Here is a 20,990-nt window from a genome sequence, read left to right as displayed (position 1 = left end):
GAAGCCCAAAATCTTTTGAAGGAGCATGTCTTAAAAGTAGCGGAGGACAAAAGGTTTTTCCTCAAGCAGAAATACTTTGTTCAGGGTGAGGTGGTGGGCTACTTGTTGGCAAACATAATCAATACCCAAAAGGGTCGTACACAGATAACAGAGACAACTCCATAGTTACAGGGGTGTCTCCCATAATATGTATAAAGACATCTATAAATCCCAGCTCAGATGTAGTACGGCAGAAATAGAGAGATATTTAGAGGACATACAATTGCCTAGATCAACACAGGAGCAAGCGGAATGCATGGACTCACCGCTAACGGTGGAGGAATTGGAAGCGGCCATAATATCCCTCCCTAATGATAAGGCCCGGGGCTAGACGGCTTACCAGGGGAGTTTTTTTTAAAAAGCATCAGGAAGTATTGCTTCCCAGATTATTGAAAGCACTGGAAGACTCAAGGTACAAGGCACTCTTCATCCGTCAACGAGAGAGGCGATTGTGGTGCTGGTGCCGAAACCAGATAAGGACTTACAGAGCCCAGACTCCTACCGTCCGATTTCATTACTTCCAGTGGATGTTAAGGTATTAGCCAAAGTATTGGCTAACCATCTTTTAGGTGTTAATACCTCCCTTATACATGCAGATCAGTCCGGATTCATGCCAGATAGGTCCACCTCGGTCAACATTAGGCGGCTGTACCTGAATATTCAGGCTGAGGGAGGGGGCAGGACTGGCAGGGCGGTTCTCCCACTCGACGCTGCCAAAGCTTTTGACAGCGTCGAGTGGGACTTTTTATGGGCTGTACTGAGGAAATTGGGATTTGGGCCTCAATATATTGAATGGATTCAGCTACTTTATGCCGATCCAAAGGCAAGGATAAAAGGTGAATGGCCTAGTCTCGGAGGGATTTCAGTTGAGGAAGGGAACGAGACAGGGCTGTCCACTCTCCCCTTTCCTGTTTACATTGGCAATAGAGCCGCTGGGGGCCATTCTTAGATCTACCCCAGACTTGCAGGGCTTCAGGGGAGAGGAGGTAGAGTAGCGGGTGTCTCTCTATGCCGATGATCTCCTGGTATATCTGGGAGATAGATCCCTAAGCAGCACCATGAACATTATTAGGACCTTTGGAGGATACTCAGGATTTAACATCAACTGGGATAAATCCGTTATACTTCCCCTGGACCCAATCCTGGGCGACCCCCAAAACACTAGGTCCTTTACAAGTGGCGACCAAGCTTAAATACTTGGGAGTGGTGGGGACTAGCCGACCGAAAGATTATATAAAGGACAACTTCGATCCCTTGCTTTCCCGCTCTTCAACCAGAATAGAGACGTGGTGTAAGCAGCCCTTGTCCCCAGTAGTAAGGGGGAACCTGATAAAAATGGTCTTAATGCTGCAGCTTCTATATGTCCTACATAATGCCCCGGTATGGGTGCCACAACATTACTTCCATAGAATACAGAGCTTATTTCGTAAGCTGATATGGAAAGGCAAACAGGCACGTATCAGTCTGGATACGCTTCAAAGGAGCAAAACAGAAGGGGGGCTGTATCCCTGGCTATACTTCTTAGCCTCCCAGGTTCAGCACTTTGCGGGTTGGGGGAAGAAAGAAGCAGTCAACGCGGCAGGAACTTTGATAAAAGCATGGACAGGTTTCCCTACCCCGGCACATGCTCTAGAGCAGTGATGGCAAACCTTTTTTACACCGAGTGCCCAAACTACAACCAAAACTCACATTTTTTTTCGCAAAGTGCCAATGCGACAATTTAAGCAGTAACTTATTACTCCCTGCGGTGTCACAGGTTTAAATTGTATAGGCACCTGAGGACACCAATACAACAGAAAGAAGAAGTAGTTTGGATTATGTTCGTAAGGATAGAAAAAGCTGGCACTCACCCAGTTAAAACTTCAAGGCTTTATTTCTTCAAAATAAAAGAGACATCGTTGCGGGAGGGAAGAAGTATGTACAGCAGGAGCCCACAAAAAAGCCTTTTTTGTGGGCTCCTGCTGTACATACTTCTTCCCTCCCGCAACAATGTCTCTTTTATTTTGAAGAAATAAAGCCTTGAAGTTTTAACTGGGTGAGTGCCAGCTTTTTCTATCCTTACGAACATTTGTTTTGATGCTATTATTGCTTTTCCTAAGCTAGAGCACCACCCCAGCATTCATACGGACAGAGACCCCTGAAACACATTCTTTTTTTCTTTGTGCAAAGCGCAGTCTTTTGCCAGAAATCTGCAAATGTTTGTCTAAGTGCAGTGCCCCCCTATGTTCTCCTTTACAGCAATTATTACATTATCTAGTTTGGATTATCATTGTAGTTTCCTTTAAGGGTCCTGGGCTGCCTGGGACTACAAAAGAAGTTGAGTCCTGTCTGGCGAACCCTGCCCTGGGGTGATTGCCTGGGTGTCCATATAGTGGGCTCTGAGTGCCACCTCTGGCACCCATGCCATAGGTTCACCACCACTGCACTAGAGGCCAATTTTGATGGCAGCCCACATAATAGTAAGCCTACATTGATACTTATGGGGAAAGTATGGGATAAGGTAAAAGGCATCTTGGGTACCGCTAAATTCACCCCTTACAGCCCCTTATGGAGGAACCCAGCGCTTCCAGAGATTTTTAATTTGGAGGGTTTTACACCTTGGGAGGAAAAAGGAGTACTTACCATAGAAGACCTATGTAGTGATGGTGTATGTAAAACATTTGAAGACCTTAGTACATCTTATCAAATTCCTAGGACCTGGCTATTTCAATATCTGCAGCTGCGGCACGCTTATGATACTCAACACAGGTTAACACCGATTACGGTAGGACCCTGCGAAGCCCTTAATAGGGTATTGCTGTCCAGTACAACTAAGCGGTTAATCTCTTTCTATAATAAGGTACTACTTAATAATACGATAAAAGATGTGCCAATTGGGGGCGTGGCCTGACCAGGGATGTGATTGGACGCACGCTGAGGGAGTTCCGGTTACATACCCCACAGAATCCTGAGTCCTGGCGTCACCGGTGAGCGAATCGCCGCAAACCACTACCCCATCACATCCGGTACCCAGCGGGAGACACCAGATGCCGGCACCGACTGCCGCGACCCGCAAAGGAGAGAAGGGGAAGCAGCCGGAGCGCGCGGCCAAGATGGCGCCGACGCGCGAAAGTAAGCACAGAGAGAGGAGTGAGGCGGCCGCAGCGCGGCTCAGCCAGTTCGCCCACACCTCCCCACAGGCATCCCCGTGAGAGAGCTTGGCCCCTGACAGCCCCAGCGCTGGTACATTAGATGAGGCAGCAGCAGCAGACCCTCCGAGCCCCAGTGTGTCACCCACCTCAGAGCCTCTCCAGGGGATCCATACTCCACACAAAGTGCCTGCTCGTGATAAGAGCAGCTGCACCCCCACACATTCTGCAGCAGCAGAGGAGCAGGAGAAGGCAGCAGCAGAGCCCACACTACAAGATGTTCTATCTGCTGTGGCTCGGTGTAACTCCAACCTTGATCTGCACATGGAGGGTCTTAAAGAAGAACTCACACGTATGAGGCATGATATGTATAAGATTAATGAAAGAGTGAAGGAGATGGAGGGAAGGATTAGCACTGTGGAGGATGCTGTTCCACCTATGCAAAGAGATATAAGAAGATGTAACCAGGATGTTCGTGCACTATTTGACAAAACAGATGACCTGGAGAATAGGCTTAGAAGAAATAACGTCCGTCTGGTGGGGGTTCCAGACAAAGCGGAGGGGAGAGATGCAGTGACTTTCTTTGAGCAGTGGCTAACTTCCACCTTTGGGCGGGACCAGCTAACAACCATGTTTGCCATTGAAAGAGCCCACAGGGTCCCGACTCGACTCCTGCCAGCAGGAGCGGCCCCCAGACCCATATTGATAAAGCTTCTTCACTTCAGGGACTGTGATTTGATACTACGTCACACGAGAAATAAACCGGATATCAAAATTGAGGGCCACAGGGTCTCCTTCTACCCGGACTTTTCTTCTCCTATTCAGAAGCGGAGAGCCCTCTTTAACGACGTGAAGAGGAGACTGCGCTCGACGCAGATACCATATGCTATGCTATACCCGTCAAGACTGCGGGTAGTAGCTTTGGGCGAGACCCACTTCTTCGACCAGCCGAGAGAGGCCATGAATTGGCTAGATATCAATGAAGGCGACCAGAAAGAAATTAACCCTGGGAAAAGCTGGAGTGTGTTTAATATCCTGCTCTCTTAGGAGGGGTGGGAGCTACCTACTCAGTTGCCGCAGTTAAGGTTCTTGGAGTTGAGTTGTTTTGATGCCAGGACTACACGTCTATTGTTATGCACACCGGAGTAATCTACCTCGGATGATTCCTTGCTCACCAACCAGGTACTTTCACAGCTACAAGGATCAGGATATTGGATACCCCGGCATCCAAAGTTGAAAAGGATGTCGTATGAGTGGTATATGTTGTTTCTATGTTTGTCTTTGTCGGGAATGGGTAAGGGGGGTTGTTGTACCGGTACAATTCTGGCTAACTGTAAGGCCCATATGACTGCATCACGACGTAGGGAATCACACACGCAACTGTCAATATATATAACCCTAGGACAGTGATTTTCAACCTGTGTGCCCCAAACTATGGTGCCCCTGTTTAGCGCTGCCGCCGCGCCCCCTTGTTTCTGCCCCCATACTTACCTACAAGCCCCGCGTCTGCGATCCGCCCATCTTCTGTAGCTCCTGCACCGTGCGGCCCATGTCACATGACTGACGCGACCTGATGTCAGGTCACGCAAGTCACGCGACCAGAGGCGCGCGGTGCAGGAGCTACAGAAGGGGGCCGGATCGCCATTAGGAGTGAAGGTACGCGGAAGAAGACATCAAGGGTAAGTATATAAGGTTATTATTTGTATAGGGAAGGAAGCTAGGGTCTTTTTTTTTAATTAGTTAAGGGGGGCCTCTCGGGCCTTTTACTTAGTAAAGGGGGGCCTCTCGGGCCTTTTACTTAGTAAAGGGGGGCCTCTAGGGCCTTTTACTTAGTAAAGGGGGGCCTCTAGGGCCTTTTACTTAGTAAAGGGGGGGCCTCTAGGGCCTTTTAATTAGGAAAGGGGGGCCTTTAGGGCCTTTTAATTAGGAAAGGGGGGCCTCTAGGGCCTTTTAATTAGTAAAGGGAGGCCTCTAGGGCCTTTTAATTAGGAAAGGGGGGCCTCTAGGGCCTTTCAATTAGGAAAGGGGGGCCTCTAGGGCCTTTTAATTAGAAAAGGGGGGCCTCTAGGGCCTTTTGATTAGCAAAGGGGGGCCTCTAGGGCCTTTTAATTAGGAAAGGGAGGCCTCTAGGGCCTTTTAATTAGTAAAGGGAGGCCGCTAGGGGCTCTTAATTAGTAAAGGGAGGCCGCTAGGGCCTTTTAATTAGTAAAGGGAGGCCGCTAGGGTCTTTTAATTAGTAAAGGGAGGCCGCTAGGGGCTCTTAATTAGTAAAGGGAGGCCGCTAGGGGCTCTTAATTAGTAAAGGGAGGCCGCTAGGGGCTCTTAATTAGTAAAGGGAGGCCGCTAGGGGCTCTTAATTATTAAAGGGATGCCGCTAGGGGCTCTTAATTAGTAAAGGGAGGTCGCTAGGGGCTCTTAATTAGTAAAGGGAGGCCGCTAGGGTCTTTTAATTAGTAAAGGGAGGCCGCTAGGGGCTCTTAATTAGTAAAGAGAGGCCGCTAGGGTCTTTTAATTAGTAAAGGGAGGCCGCTAGGGGCTCTTAATTAGTAAAGGGAGGCCTCTAGGGCCTTTTAATTAGTAAAGGGGGGCCTCTAGGGCCTTTTAATTAGTAAAGGGGGGCCTCTAGGGCCTTTTAATTAGTAAAGGGAGGCCGCTAGGGTCTTTTAATTAGTAAAGGGAGGCCGCTAGGGTCTTTTAATTAGTAAAGGGAGGCCGCTAGGGTCTTTTAATTAATAAAGGGAGGCCGCTAGGGGCTCTTAATTAGTAAAGGGAGGCCGCTAGAGGTTTTTATTAGTAAAGGGAGGCCGCTAGGGGTTTTTTATTAGTAAAGGGAGGCCGCTAGGGGTTTTTTATTAGTAAAGGGAGGCCTTTAATGACTGTTTTAGTGTTATTTTGTGCTATTTTGGTTGGTGGTGTGCCCCAGGATTTTCTAAGTATAAAAAGTGTGCCGCGGCTCAAAAAAGGTTGAAAATCACTGCCCTAGGAAGATATGGCGGATACATTTAATGTCATTGCATGGAATGTGAGGGGTATGGGAGACACAAACAAACGTTGCGCTGTGTCCCAGCTACTCAAAAAATACCAACCGGCAATTGTGTGCCTGTCGGAGACACACTATACAGCTGACACTGTGGGAAAGTTCGGCCGGTCATGGGTAGGGCAGCAATTCCACTCCACTCATGCTAGGGGAGTTAGTGTGCTCATCCACAGGTCTATACCATTTCAGTGCTCTAGACAAGTTATTGATTCAGAGGGCAGGTATGTGTGTCTGTTCTGTACGTCACATGACTGACGCGACCTGATGTCAGGTCACGCAAGTCACGCGACCAGAGGCGCGCGGTGCAGGAGCTACAGAAGGGGGCCGGATCGCCATTAGGAGTGAAGGTACGCGGAAGAAGACATCAAGGGTAAGTATATAAGGTTATTATTTGTATAGGGAAGGAAGCTAGGGTCTTTTTTTTTTATTAGTTAAGGGGGGCCTCCCTAGGGAATACTTCTGGTAGCTCTATACATACCACTACCATACACGGCGGACGTACTGAAACATATTTTACGTTTGGCTGCCGACTCCCCCACATACTCAATCCTAATAGTAGGGGATTTCAATAACTACCTGAACCCGTTCCTAGATAAATTCCATCAGGGCACCATTGCCAAAACCACGCCTCACACTTCGTTGGCCAGGGTGTTAGGGGAGGTGGGGCTGTTGGACATTTGGAGATACCGTAACCCTACTGCGAGATCATACTCATGCTATTCGGCCTCTTATCGTAGCCTGTCTAGAATAGATCTGGCAATAGGTTCCGAACATATGATGACTAAGGTAAAGGACGTAGAATATCTGGCCCGCAGTATTTTGGACCATGCACCACTGAGAGTGGAGTTAGACTTTGGAACAGGTGGTAGAGAGAGACCAATATGGAAAGTCAATCCATTTTGGTTAGAATTGGTAGGAAGTGAGTTGGAGGCGGATTTACAAAGGTTCTTAGAATACAATGAAGGGTCAGTTCCGCTTCTTGCATTATGGAACGCCATTAAAGGCGAAGCAAAGGGCTTACTGTTCGCCCGTATCTCCAGGTATAAAACCAAATCCAGGGAACTGCTGGTGGAACTGGAAAAGCGCGTAATTGCTACAGAGGGAGAGTTCATAGAGTGCCCAAATGACAGCTCCAAAACTAATTGGGAAGAGGCCCAAGCCTTATATAAGGACCATATATTGGATATGAGAGGTTCTTCTTGAAACAACAATACTTCGCAGAAGGGGAAGCCTCTGGGCATCTACTTGCCACAGTGGTGAAAAATCAGATTAGTAGTTCCAATATCCAAGAGATACAAGAGATAACAGATGATGCAGGCATCCTTAAAATACTGCGAGAATTCTATGGACATCTGTACAAAACTAAATTAGAGGGATCCCCTGACAGGATAAAGGAATTCCTGGCAAACATTAATATACCAGTCCTAACGGAGCAGGCCATGGAAAACCTGGAGTCCCCAATTACAGAACTAGAAGAGGCAGTGAAGTCTCTCCCGAAAGATAAAGCCCCGGGGATGGATGGGCTACCAGGGGAATTCTTTAAGAAATACCAGGATCTGTTGACGGTGTTTGAAAAGGCAACGGAGGAGGGTAAGCTACCTACATCAATGCGGGAGGCCATAGTGGTAGTGTTGCCAAAACCGGGCAAAGACCCTACCCTGAGTCTTATAGGCCCATCTCACTTCTCCCAACAGACATTAAAATACTTGCTAAAGTCTTGGCAAATCGCTTATCGGAGGTGGTGCAGAATCTGCTACACCCGGACCAGTCCGGGTTTATACCCAATAGATCTACTGCTACCAATATACGTAGACTATTCACTGTCATGCAGGTCTCCTCCCAGGACACCGGCACAAGGGCGGTCCTCTCTCTCGATGCTTCCAGAGCTTTTGACAGCGTCAAGTGGGAATTTTTGTGGGCGGTATTGGGCAGAATGGGTTTTGGACCCAAATTTGTTGAACTCACTAAGCTGTTATATGCGGAACCTAGGGCACGTGTCAGAGCAAATGTAAGGCTATCAGACAGCTTTGAATTGGAAAGGGGGACAAGGCAGGGCTGCCCACTATCCCCCCCTCCTCTTTGCACTGGCTATAGAGCCATTAGCTTGCCAGATCAGAGACACCCCAAACATAGTGGGATTTAAATGCGGTAACACAAAAGAACGGGTTGCACTCTACGCAGACGACCTTCTGCTATTTCTAGGGGATGTATATAGTTCACTGCACCCAGTGATACAGATCATCACGGAGTACAGCAGCCACTCTGGTCTCAAAATCCTGGTGGATGGGCTGGACTCTGAAGTACCGTTTGACTCTCTTTCCCTTAAAATAGTTAGGGAGTTTAAATACTTGGGGGTGGTGGTGTCCAGCAGGCCACAGGAATATGTGCAGTACAATCTGCTATCATTACTGGACCGGTTCCAGGTTAAAGTGAACACCTGGTGTAAGCTACCATTAACGGAAGTAGGCAGATGTAATTTAATCAACATGGTTTTAATGCCACAGCTCCTCTACATTATCCACAATTACCCAGTATGGATACCTAGGAAACACTTTTACAAAGTTGACACAATATTTAGGGGACTAATTTGGAAAAAAGGACACCCCAGAATTAAACTGGAATCCCTTCAGAGAGGAAAAGAGGACGAAGGGCCTCGCGTTACCAAATTCCTTCGGTATACTTTATTGCAGCACAGCTACAACACTACCGGGGATGGGGCACAAGAGAGGAATACGGAGTAGGGGGACGGATAGTTGCGGAGGACTCACCATAGGACATACACGTTTTTGAAGCAGGAAGAGGGGAGAGAATGAGACCAGTATACCTCACATTGCCGTACAATATAAGGTGTGGGATAGGGGGAAGAGCATGATGGGATTGACCTGGAGTGAGTGGCAACACACTCATTTGGCACATTACAACATTTGGGGAATTTTTAAAAATGGAAGAACCCCAATTCTGGTCCAGCAGGGGCATTGTGTCCATGAAAGAGATCCAGACTGATGGGGAATTAAAAAGCTTTGAAACCATTAAGGAGACGTATCAACTGCCAAACACTGCCTTTTTTAGGTATTTACAGTTAAGACATGCATATGAGTCCCAGAAGCAGTCTTTAGACATGACAGTGCAAAGAATGGGAGTGTTGGAATCACTACTGATCTCTGGCTCCTCTAAAGGGGCTCATTTCAATGCTATATGGGGCACTGCAAGACAAGTTCCTTCAAGGCGTCACATTTCCTAGCAGATCCAAATGGGAGACGGATATAGGGCCACTCACAGACACTCAATGGGACACTATCTATTCCCTAACACCAGTGCTCTCCCTCAGCGAAAGTAGGAGATTCTCACAACTATTATTGCTGCACAGGGCCTACAAAACGCCAGCTCTGCTGGCCAAAATAGGGACCAGGTCGGACTCAAACTGCCCAAAATGCAACATGCCTGAGGCAAACTTAATGCATATGTACTGGGAATGTATACAATTGGGTGAGTATTGGAAAAAAGTACTGGACCTTATCTTCAAGGTATATTCCATACGATTGGAAGTATCCCCACGGATCTGCCTGTTGGGTCTGCTGGAGGATGATATGACCATCACACTGGACATCATAGGCATGTCCCGCATATTGTATCAGGCACGTAAATTGATAGCGTCCAAATGGATCCAACCGCTTCCCCCCACTATTAAGGAGCTGAAGGAACGGCTCAATGAAGTAATCAGGCTGGAAAAGGGAGTATACAAAAAAAGAAAGCCTATGAAAAAGTTTGACGCCGTGTGGGGACCATGGATTGCTACACCAGGTCTCCCCTCTAGGTTCTTGATAAGCCCCCTGAGCTCTTGAGACGCCCTATTATGCTTGTGTGCAGTTATATAAATAGTCTCTGTTTTGTCTTGTGTCGGAATGAGTGATGCATGTATGAGGTAATTGGAATAATTAAGATGATATCCTGCAATCCATGAAGACGGATATACAAGAATATGAACAGAATCACCTCCATGGCAGAAGCCCAAGTTATGGACTCTTACGGAATTGTATCGGGTTTGGGGCTGGGGGGGTTGGGGGGTTTGGTTTGGTGGGAATTGTCTTCATTGTTGTAAACGGAAAAAGGTGATGGAGATGTTTCAATAAAAAAGATCTGATTTTAAAAAAAAGATGTGCCAATTAAATGGAGAGCTAGGTGGGTAGGGGACATCGGACCCATCCCAGACGAACAGTGGTCTGATTGTCTGGAGATTGTACCTGTCTTATCTCCTAGTTCGTCCTACAGGATGTCTCATCTTCTTATGCTACACAGGGCCTACAGGTCGCCACAATTACTATTCAAGATAGGGGCCCGAGGGGACTCAACCTGTCCTAGGTGTGGGACTGAAGAAGCAGGTATCCTGCATATGATGTGGGAGTGCGAGGAATTAGAAGGGCTCTGGAAGGAAGCGCTGAACCTCTTGGGAAGGGTGTTTTCAACTGCCATCCCAGCAACACCCCTCCCTTGTCTAATGGGGATTCTAGATTTAAATGGGGTATCAGCCTCTAATATGATAGGGATTCAGCGGTCTCTATACCAGATCAGAAAACTAATTGCTGCACACTGGATTAAACGGAACCTGTCACCAGGAGACCCATTTTTAGCACTCCCCCAGTCCCCACAGAGCATAGTACATATACTGCCAAAGTGTTTTTGTATTAAAAATTGGTTTTACAGAAAAAAAGATATGTTATATTGTACCTTTCATTAGCATCTGCTGTGTGACTAGGAAGTTGCCAAATGGGAGGGTCTGGAAAGGAGCTGTTCCCCCCACCCTTGGGGAACAGCTACTCCATGTGACCTTTTCATATATGAAAACACCCATTACTTGGCTTAGAAACACCCCCTGCTCCTCTACAGCCAATCCCGAGTGAGGGGAGTTATTCATATATTTGAAAAGGTCACATGTTTCCCATGGGTGGGGGGAGGGAACTGCTCCTTTCCAGTCCCTCCCATTTGGCAACTGCCTAGTCACACAGCAGATGCTAAACTCCCGGGTTTCCTATTTAATCCGGCGGTTCCCATCATCCCCCACTGAATCTTTGAGCTATATGGTGAGAAGAGAAAGCTGCCTGTTCCCTGCGTTCCTTGTTCCTGTTTCTGCTGATCTCCTGACCTCGGACTTGAACTTTGACCTTGCATTTCTGCCGCCTGCCCTGACTACGTGACTACCCACTGTATCTTTACCTCAACCTTGGCTTCCACTTCGGCTAGTCACACCTGTGGAACGACCTGGTGGCACCCTGCCGCAGCAAGTCCATCCTGCTTTGCTGCGGGCTCTGGTGAAGACCAGGTGCCACTTAGACTCCAGTCCCAGGTGTTGCAGTACCATCTCTCGTGGTGGTCCAGGGGGTTCAGTGACTCCTGACACGCACCAGTATGTCAGTGTGCTTGGTTTATATTCCTGCATCCTAGTGGAAGATGTACTTTAAAGGGAACTAGTCTGCTTTTGGCTACACGCTTTTCCTTAATAACTCCATCCCAGTTTATGCTGTTATTGTGTTAAAGACCTCCGAATGGCTACCCAACAACAATTAAAGGGAATCTCTCACTAAATTTTAACAAATACAGTTAGTAATAGGTTCTCATACAACCTATTAACCAAGAAACACCCTTCTTTTAGTTAAAAATGTTTTCCCTCATATACTCATAAATCTACTTTATGTTATATTCCCTAGCACCGAACAGGGTGGGTCCAGATCAGGGCCGATTCTAGCTTTTTTTGCCGTCTGAGGCGAAAACCCGAAATGCTGCCCCTCTCCCCCCCCCCTAAAAAAAAAAAATCCTAGTCCTGATATCCTTCTATATTCAGCCCACTGAATTTACATACGCAACTTAACACTAGCGCTGTGTTTACAAACAGGGGCGGGTCTTGGCCTGATCGCGTATACTTTTCTATGGAAATGCATGTGATCGGTAACCAGAACCCGGTGTCTTGCAATAAAATACTACAAAACACCGGGTTCTGATTGCTTACCGCTGCAAAAATTGTGAGTATTTCTTCTACCCCAGAAAGTGGCATAAGTGATAAGTGTCCCCCATAAATTGAATAGTATTTACACTAAAAGTACATAAATACGCAACACATTCTATCTGTACACATACACATATATATATATATATATATATATATATATACACACACACAACTTACTACATATACATACATGCTGTACATATACATACAACTTACTACGTTAACATTCCACATTAATACACATTTCTCATCTATACATATGCAACACCCTCGCCGATGCAAGGCGGAGGGGTGGTTGCGAATACGTCCCACAGAGTGTCACTACATCACACGACATAGTCCTTATAGGACACAGGGGAACATTGCAGTGGTAAGATCCTGCCTGGCAAGGCAGGAGTTAAGTGTTTTGTCTGATGTAAGATGTGTCAGCCAATCACCTTTGTTATATTTCGTCTCTGTGAGCTAAGATGTAAGCTGAGATGTAATTGGAGGAGCAGCCACCACCTGACCAGGGGAGTTACAAGACCCCTGACCAGGAATGTTCTAGAAGTCAGTTCCAGTCAGACCAGAGGGTCTGCAGGACACTAGAGAGCAGTCTCTCCCTGGAGAGAGAAGAGACCAGTTCTAGCCAGACCTAGGAGTCTGTAGAAGCAGACTGGAGTAACCCCAGTCTAAACTCTATGCAGCTAGCATACCAGACCAGAGCAGGAAGAGCCTAGCCCCTGCCTGAAGAGTGTAGCTAATAGCTAAGAGTTAGTGAGGAAAGGGGTATCATCCTACCTTTAAGGGTGATACCTGAAGCACTCCAGGACAAGCTGAAGCTTCCTATTAGGACACAGCTACCTCCCAGCCTGCCCTCTGCATCCAGGCTGGCGATCTACCTCCTGTGGCTCCCTCCAACTGCAACTCAGCAATCCACCATTCTGTTAAAGGCACGTTGCTGCGGTTCCTGTCGGTTCCAATAAAGAACTGTAAGTTGTTTTTGTTTCAACCTCTGCCTCCGTCTGGTCCCTGCTACTACAGCTGCCATCATCACAGGCACCCTGTCCACTACACAGAGACTCATACTCTAGACACCAAAGGGCTGCCCAAGGGAGATCCACTATAGCAGCCTCTCCCTCATCATTTCTTGCCAACACCACCCTGCTGGAGACCTGGCAGGCTGTAGGACAGCCCTCCGGTTCCCCATACCAAGCACCGTGACACTAGCGTGCCTAGGCCGCAACCGCCAGCCACTCAGGTACTGCGGGCCCCGGCTGACTCCAGGCCCCGAGAAAAGGCTAGGCCCCGGTGGGGGATGTTGCACATACATATATGAAATAAACCACTACTCCTATAATGAATCATGACTTACCATTCTTCTTCAGAGGATCTTGCTGGTACATCAGTGGGTGGTAGATGGAGGGGGCAAAAGAGTAACCGAGGGGGTCAAATGCTGACCAAAATAAGTAAGCAGGAGGAGCATACACAGCATCACATACAGCAGGCAGCAGCATACACACAGCATCACATACACACAGCATATACATGCAGCATACACACAGCAGGCCGCAGCATCACATACAGCAGGCCGCAGCATCACATACAACAGGCTGCAGCATACACTCCGCATAATACACACACAGCACCATACACAGCAGGTAGCAGCATACACAGCATCATACACCCAGGGCCGGATTAAGGTTGGTGGTGGCCCCAGGGCGCAAAATATGGTGGAGGCCCCAACCGAATACAACAAAGATACAAATTATCCTGCTCACTATCCACTATGCATGCAGCAATACATCCACATACAGCCGCCTCATCCCCCAGTAATACATCCACATACAGCCGTCTCACCCCTCAGTAACACAGCTGCCTCACCCCCAGTAATACATCCACATGCAGCCGCCTCACCCCCCAGTTATACATCTACATACAGCCGCCTCACCCCCCAGTAATACATCTACATACAGCCGTCTCACCCCTCAGTAACACAGCTGCCTCACCCCCCAGTAATACATCCACATACAGCCGCCTCACCCCCCAGTTATACATCTACATACAGCCGCCTCACCCCCCAGTAATACATCTACATACAGCCGTCTCACCCCTCAGTAACACAGCTGCCTCACCCCCCAGTAATACATCCACATACAGCCGCCTCACCCCCCAGTTATACATCCACATACAGCCGCCTCACCCCCCAGTAATACATCCACATACAGCCGCCTCACCCCACACCTCCTCTCCCCCTGCAATACATCTATATACAGTCTCCTCTCCCCCTGCAATACATCTATATACAGTCTCCTCTCCCCCTGCAATACATCTATATACAGTCTCCTCTCCCCCTGCAATACATCTATATACAGTCTCCTCTCCCCCTGCAATACATCTATATACAGTCTCCTCTCCCCCTGAAATACATCTATATACAGTCTCCTCTCCCCCTGAAATACATCTATATACAGTCTCCTCTCCCCCTGCAATACATCTATATACAGTCTCCTCACCCCTTGCAATACATCTATATACAGTCTCCTCTCCCCAGCAATACATCTATATACAGTCTCCTCTCCCCCTGCATTACATCTATATACAGTCTCCTCTCCCCCTGCAATACATCTATATACAGTCTCCTCTCCCCCTGCAATACATCTATATACAGTCTCCTCTCCCCCTGCAATACATCTATATACAGTCTCCTCTCCCCCTGCAATACATCTATATACAGTCTCCTCTCCCCCTGCAATACATCTATATACAGTCTCCTCTCCCCCCCACAGCTAGAAACCCTGATCCCAGGACAGTTGACCCCCCCCCCCCCCCCGCAAATCTAATGCCCGCATGATTTTAAGTTCAATTGCGATATGGTGGGGGCCCGGCTCTGCATACACCCACAGCATATACATGCGGCATACAGACAGCATCACATACAGCAGGCAGCAGCATACACAGGATCACAAACATCAGGAAGCAGCATACACAGCAACATATACACACAGCATATACATGCAGCATCACATACAGCAGGCAGCAGCATACACAGCATCACAAACAGCAGACAGCAGCATACACAGCATCATATACAGCAGGCAGCAGTATACACAGCATCACATACAGCAGGCAGCATCACATACAGAAGGCAGCATCATACACAGCATCATATACAGCAGCATACGAAGCATCATATACACTGCATCATACACACAAATTATGCATGCAACATATACACAGTACACATATACATCCACAGTATACACACAAAACATCATACACAGCAGGCAGCAGCATACACACAGCATATACATGCAGCATGCCTGTAGCTTCCACAACAGAAACATGCGCAGCAACATACACACAGCATACACCCAGCAACACGCACAACAACATACACACAGCATATACATGCAGCATACCTGTAGCTTACACACAGAAACATGCACAGCAGAATGCACAGCAACATACACCCAGCAACATGCACAGCATCATACACACAGAATTTGCATGCAACATACACACAGCAGCAGGGCCGATTCTAGGGTTTTTGCTGCCTCAGGCGAAAATTAAAAAGCCCCCTTATATACAGCCCCCTTATTATATAATAAGCAGCTCCTGTATTAGAATACAGGAGCTGCTTATTATATAATAAGGATACAACCCCCTTAAATAATATGTAGCACCTTATATATACAGTCCCCCTCTTCTTATATACACAATCCCCCTCTTCTTATATACACAATCCCCCTCTTCTTATATATACAGTCCCCCTCTTATGTATACAGTCCCCCTCTTCTTATATATACAGTCCCCCTCTTCTTATAAATACAGTCCCCTTCTTCTTATAAACACAATCCCCCTTTTCTTATATATACAGTCCCCCTCTTATATATACAGTCCCCCTCTTCTTATATACACAGTCCCCCTCTTATATATACAATCCCCCTCTTCTTATATATACAGTCCCCCTCTTCTTATATGTACAATCCCCCTCTTATATATACAGTCCCCCTCTTCTTATATACACAGTCCCCCTCTTATTATATATACAGTCCCCCTCTTCTTATATACACAATCCCCCTCTTCTTATATATACAATCCCCCTCTTATATATACAATCCCGCTCTTCTTATATATACAGTTCCCCTCTTATATATACAGTCCCCCTCTTATATATACAATCCCCCTCTTCTTATATACACAGTCCCCCTCTTATATATACAATCCCCCTCTTCTTATATACACAGTCCCCCTCTTATATATACAATCCCCCTCTTCTTATATATACAGTCCCCCTCTTCTTATATATACAGTCCCCCTCTTCTTATATATACAACCCCCCTCTTATATATACAGTCCCCCTCTTCTTATATACACAATCCCCCTCTTCTTATATACCCAATCCCCCTCTTCTTATATATACAGTCCCCCTCTTCTTATATATACAGCCCCCCTCTTATATATACAGTCCCCCTCTTCTTATATATACAGCCCCCCTCTTATATATACAGTCCCCCTCTTCTTATATATACAGTTCCCCTCTTCTTATAAATACAGTCCCCCTCTTCTTATAAACACAATCCCCCTTTTCTTATATACACAGTCCCCCTCTTATATATACACAATCCCCCTCTTATATATACAGTCCCCCTCTTATATATACAATCCCCCTCTTATATATACAGTCCCCCTCTTCTTATATATACAGTCCCCCTCTTCTTATATACCCAATCCCCCTCTTCCTATATATACAATCAGCCTCTTATATATACAGTCCCCCTCTTCTTATACAGTCCCCCTCTTCTTATATATACAATCCCCCTCTTATATATACAATCCCCCTCTTCTTATATACACAGTCCTTCTCTTCTTATATATACAATCCCCCTCTTCTTATATATACAGTCCCCCTCTTCTTATATATATAGTCCCCATCTTCTTATATATATAGTCCCCCTCTTCTTATATACACAATCCCCCTCTTCTTATATATATACAATCCCCCTCTTATATATACAGCCCCCCTCTTCTTATATATACAGTCCCCCTCTTCTTATATACACAATCCCCCTCTTCTCATATATACAGTCCCCCTTTTCTAATATAAACAGACCCCCGGTTTCTATTATATGCAGCCCCCCTTTTATAAAAAATAATAAAGCAATCAACTCACCTAGACTCCTGTCACGATCCCGGCGGCGCTCGCGTCCTTTTCCCGGGTCTTCGGCTGCCCTGTGCTCTGTGAGGGGACCCAGGCAGCGTGACGTCATTGCACGCTGCCTGAGTCCTCCAGAGCAACAGAGCGCTCTGTAGATCATTTGCGTCTGTTTCTTAAAGAGACAGGCGCAATTGATTTTTCATGTGGGCGATTCGGGCGGCAATCACAACCCGAATCGCCCACATTATGGCCCAAAATTTCGCCGCCTTTATTCAGGGCTCGGCATCCGCCGCCTGAGGCGAGATTTTCATCTCGCCTCATGGCAGATGCAGCCCTGCACAGCAGCATATGCACAGCATTATATATTAGATAAGCAAGCCTCTGCCATCTACTCATCCCCATGCCTCAGCATTGAAGGGGTATTCTAACGAAGAGAAGTTTCTTATATGTACTCAGGATAACAAAATAACACATTCTCTAATTCACTGTTATCAACAAAAATGCAGCATTTCACAGATATAAGTCAAATCTTTTTCTATCAGTCCTGTTGTACACAATTTCAGTTGCCCCTAGGCACAACTCAGTAACTTCGGACTTAGGGTCAGGCGGCATCTTGGATGAGATTGTGCAGATGAGATTTCTGTCTGTCTATGCTGTGTGGCTGTAGCCACGCCCCCTGCACGGAGCTCAGAGACACTCACTGATCACTTCCTGCCAGGAAATCGTGAGCATAGAGAGAGGCTGCAAACTACAAGCTACAAGGAGATAAGTGATCCAGGGGAAGGTGGAGGCAGGCACCTATCTGTGAGATGTAGCAAAGCTCTCAGTGTAACAGTGTAATCAGCCTCTGTGTAATCATCTAATGCATCTCTGATCTGTCTCATCTCTTTCTATGTGTCAGTGTGTTAGTACAATGTCAGAAGCCAGATGAAAGTGCATATACACCTTGTACCCTGATAATCTATTCACATTGTCACCCAACAGAACTAGATGGAGCATAATGGGGCTTATTTACTAAGGGTCCCGCGGCTGCATTTTCATCGGGACAATTTTTTGGGGAACCCACTGGGGATTGTGTCACACGCGATCAAATTGTGACGCTTCGCGCCGGCTTTCACGCGACAGAAATTGACATTTTAATTTGTGTTGCAAACCATGCACTTACATACACCGGTAAGAAGAAGGTGAACTCCGGCGGACCTGATTGGGGAAGCGACACATGCAGGATATCAGGCGCACACTGGTAGTGAACGACCTGGGATTTTGCATTGAGCAACCGAGGGAGAGATAAGATCTAAAATAACAATAAAACTGAGTACAATTGTAAAGTAAAGGGATAAAATGATCTTTATTGTGTTAACAACACTATGGGATAGAAATGTGAGAATTTTCTTTTGTGGGAAAACCCCTTTAATACTGATAAGCAAGTAATGACACGTGACCATGGTGATGTCATCTAAGGTCCCTACTCAAGTAAGATATGCAATCTACTTACACTCCTCCCCATCCTCCAAAGAGGCTTTCTGTGATTTCATGTGATCCGATACATACATTTGTGAGACGTTGTAAATGTACCTAGGAAAAATACTTTAGATGATATCACCCTCGTCACATGTCATGAAATACACAATGATGTAAATGTGCTCTTTTTCAATTTTGCCCACGATAGATCTATCTATCTGGCAATTAGGAAGACGGAGGCAGGGCAAAGCAAATTAAAAGATTTGCACTAGATGAGCTGCATATAACTTTCGCATAGTCACTAAAACTCCCTGCTGGTGTATTTTTGCGCCTTTTTGAATGGAAAATCCAAGATATAGCATAAGCACATTTATTAACCCCTTAACGACCTGGTCCTTTTTAGTTTTTTCACTTCCATTTTTCATTCACCACCTTCAAAAATCTATAGCATTTTTATTTTTCCACATAAAGAGCTCTGTGATGGATTATTTTCTGCGTAACAAATGGCACTTCATAGTGATGATATTTAGTATTCTATGCCGTGTACTGGGAAGCGGGAAAAAAATTCCAAATGCAGTGAAAATGGTGAAAAACGCATTTGCGCCGTTTTCTTGTGGGTTTGAATTTACAGCTTTCACTGTGCGCCCCAAATGACATGTCTACTTTATTCTTTGGGTCGGTACGATTACGGTGACAACAAATTTGGATTAAATTTTGATTTTGCCATCTTTTGGGGCCAATAACTTTTTCATACTTTGTTGTTAGGAGCTGTGGGTGATGTCATTTTTTGCAACTTTTGATGGCATTTTCATTGCTATGATTTTTACGACTGTGTGACCTTTTGATCACTTTTTATTGAGATTTTTATATTTTTCAAAATGCCAATAAAGTGCCATTTTTTACTTTTTCCGTTATGGGGTTAAATGCAGTAAAAAAACCGTTATTATATTTTGATAGATCGGGCATTTACGGACGCGTTAATACCTAGTGTGTTTAGGATTTTTACTGTTTATTAATATTTATATCAGTTCTAGGGAAAGGGGGCTGATTAGAATTTTTAGGTTTTTTTTATTTTAATTTTTTTTATAAACTTTTTAAAATTTTTACTTTTACTATTTTTCAGACTACCTAGGGTACTTTAACCTTAGGTTGTCTGATCGATCTTATCATATGCTGCCATACTACAGTATGTTTATGTGAACACTATTATTGCCTTGTGAAGGCTGTCTTAGGTCATTGACCTCTGACAAGAATAGACTTTGTACAACTTTGTAAATGACAGCTGTAGCTGGACTCTGCAAGGACACTACCCCCTCACTTAGGACTATTTTTATATTTAGTTGCACATTCGAGCTTTATCATCAGCTTTATGTAAAGGACATATATGGCATCATTCGTTCTCTTATGTCATAAGTCACATGTTTATGTAGATTGTGAGGGGCAGTCCCAGGATTTTACTATATATAATAAAGTTTATTTGAATGCTCTGGGAGGGAAGGTGGATGGAGCACTAAGCAAGACGTGTCACCTGTCTCTGTCTCTAACCCCACCATCTCTCATGGGGGTATCACTGTGTTCTCTCTGTATGTCTGTCAGTCTGTCTATCTCACTCTCTCAGTCTCTCACCCATAGATGACTAGCTGTTAAAGCCATTACAGCGACATTACTTGGGGGCTCTTGTCCGCGATTATGGAAAGAACCAAAAGAAACAATTCATGGCGGGCAGTGGCTAACAGGACAACAGGGAATGGCACTATTGGACTGGTGAGTAAGACAATTGACAAAATTGTATTAGCTGCTGTCCAGGTGTTGTTTTCTTGATGTTTAGTAGGAAGTATATGGACCTAGTTTTCTATGGGTTGTGCATATGTACAGTTGTGTATGTTTAGTTGTTGTTAGAATAAGAAACTGACTGTGTGATGTTCCTAGGTTGTGGGACTGATGCTGCGGTTAAGAAGTACTGGAGTACAAGCTAGGCCAAGGGCCTTTGTAATGTAACCGGTCACACAGATAACGAAACTAAAAGTCTCTATGGGAAGAGTCCGGAGGGAGGAGTCTGTGGACCAGTGGACCCTTTGGACCACCGCAGAGGAACACTGGTAACGCTGGCACGGTCTGCAGACACAGCTGGACTGAAACCCTGGAAGGCACAGCAGGAAGCGTATGGGAACGCTGGAGACAGGA

This window comes from Engystomops pustulosus, chromosome 7 (assembly GCF_040894005.1).
Source record: "Engystomops pustulosus chromosome 7, aEngPut4.maternal, whole genome shotgun sequence".
Classification (NCBI taxonomy): domain Eukaryota; kingdom Metazoa; phylum Chordata; class Amphibia; order Anura; family Leptodactylidae; genus Engystomops; species Engystomops pustulosus.
Note: the sequence above shows the minus strand (reverse complement) of the source record.